Genomic DNA, 1,845 nt, shown 5'->3' with positions numbered 1-1,845 from the left:
ATGCTCACAAAACCAACAGAGATCATCAATCAGATATCAAAGATGAGCTTCAAAGCAGCTTCAGATCTATGATGAACTGTAGTTAAAATAATGTAAAGACAAGCTCTGGCTGTCGATCGTCCATTGATTGACCGTTCTTACAGATATCTGTTTTTAATACTGAAGGCTCAGAGGGCGTTAGGACTCCACTGAGTTCATTTCATGTGATTTCCAGGCGTTTCAGTAAACTTCATTATTCAAAGATTTACAGCAGAAATTAATGGTGAGTTTCAATACACCTGTGGCAGCATATAATAGGCCATAACTGACAGCTCAATCGGTAAAGTCCACTAGCATACTAATACTTCTCATTCAAACTGACATAAGTGCCTGTACTTATTGTGATGGACAGTTGCTGATTTCTAATTTCCATTTTCTGTCAGTCATATTGCAGTGTTATTCAAATGTATCATTTTTCAAATCAATGACGTTTCTCTGTTGATTGGCAGGTTTGAGACATGAGAACATGAGAACTGCTTCCCTCAGCAGTACTTAATGCCTTTGAGAATAGCACACAGAATTTTTGTTCAAGTAATCCTTTAAAAACATCTGATTAGACGGTAAAAGGGCCTTGATGGCTTTCCAGTTGGCAAATTCCCCGTAATAGTGTTTGAACCCCAATACCTGCCTCAGTTCCTTTGCCAAATACCACATTATCCAACCTCACATGATCTCTCAGCCTTTGAACCAGCTCATTCCTTGGCAAAGCATTTTTTTGATCGCTAAATGGTAAAATATGTTTTATTTAGTATTAATATTGCTTGTCAAATACAGACATGAACAAATTAAGGATAAAATTATGAATGTTTCTTCCACTTTGGACACTTTGATTAGTGCTACTTTTTTAATAAGGAGACAACAGTGTCAGTGAAGTGCAGGCTTGAGATGAAGACATTTGACACAATTATGGAGAAAAAAAAAGAAATCAAGAATTCAAAGTAAAGTCAAAATAAATAGGCCTATTAGCTAATAAACACAGTAGTCAGAGTTATAAACGTGTGTTTTAAGAGAGTTTATTTTCTTTGAGTTCTGCAGAATAATTTATCAGTTATTGATCGTTGTTGTAAAGATTCAACCATCTGAAGTGCCACCATTTTCCTGTCCCACGGGCGAATTTATTAGTTTTATTTGTTTGTTACTTAATGTTAATGAGCCGAACCGTAGCCATAAAAAAGCAACGAAGCAACGTCAGCTTAAGTTTATTAATATTCATAAGCAAACCTTCCTCATAGGCGCGTAACGAGCAATGGAATGCACGACCTAATTAATATTCATGAGCCGAGCGGTAGCAGCAGCAGCAGTGGTAGGATTCGTCCCGTTGTGAGGCGGTGCTGTCGGCGAGAGCTCAGATGCCTTCACAGACCTCAGCAGAGACTTCTGAACATCTCACACACACTGAAATTACCTGACTCGAGAGGTAAGATCATTCTTACGGGTTTCCTTACTAAATATGACCATGTTTACAAGCAGAACTGCGAGTTAAGGTAGCTTACGATCGTAAGTGAGTTTGACAGAAAGTTGTTTCAGAAGATTTTTCAGCATGATGTCTAATATTTTTGCGTGGTTTTGAAAAATTGGTTTCCATTGGCCATGTCTGTTTTAAGGCTGTTTATTCACTTTACAATTAATGACACTGATTTATTGGAAATATAATTGTTGTGGCGTAAATAGTAATGTAAGCGCAGGCCAGTAGAGGGCTACTGTTATTATAATTCTGGGCTTTGTACTGGATGATTAATATTACCTGTTGTGATTTACAAATAGTCTGCCTTTGTTTTGTTTATGCGTAATGAACATTGTATCATG

General features: G+C 37.2%; 1 protein-coding gene across 1 annotated transcript in view; it reads left to right on the top strand.

Annotated features, from left to right (window-relative positions):
- Positions 1-1,335: 1,335 nt before the first annotated feature.
- LOC107746611 (semaphorin-5B-like) overlaps positions 1,336-1,845 on the top strand; it is a 64,924-nt gene continuing 64,414 nt past the window's right edge. Inside the window, exon 1 of the mRNA XM_016560906.1 lies at positions 1,336-1,456. The gene's annotated coding sequence lies outside the window, so the exon portion shown is untranslated. The remainder of the gene's footprint in view (positions 1,457-1,845) is intronic.

The sequence above is a fragment of the Sinocyclocheilus rhinocerous genome, unplaced genomic scaffold (assembly GCF_001515625.1).
Source record: "Sinocyclocheilus rhinocerous isolate Xijiao unplaced genomic scaffold, SAMN03320098_v1.1 scaffold588, whole genome shotgun sequence".
Classification (NCBI taxonomy): domain Eukaryota; kingdom Metazoa; phylum Chordata; class Actinopteri; order Cypriniformes; family Cyprinidae; genus Sinocyclocheilus; species Sinocyclocheilus rhinocerous.
This window is presented reverse-complemented; position numbering and strand designations above follow the sequence as displayed.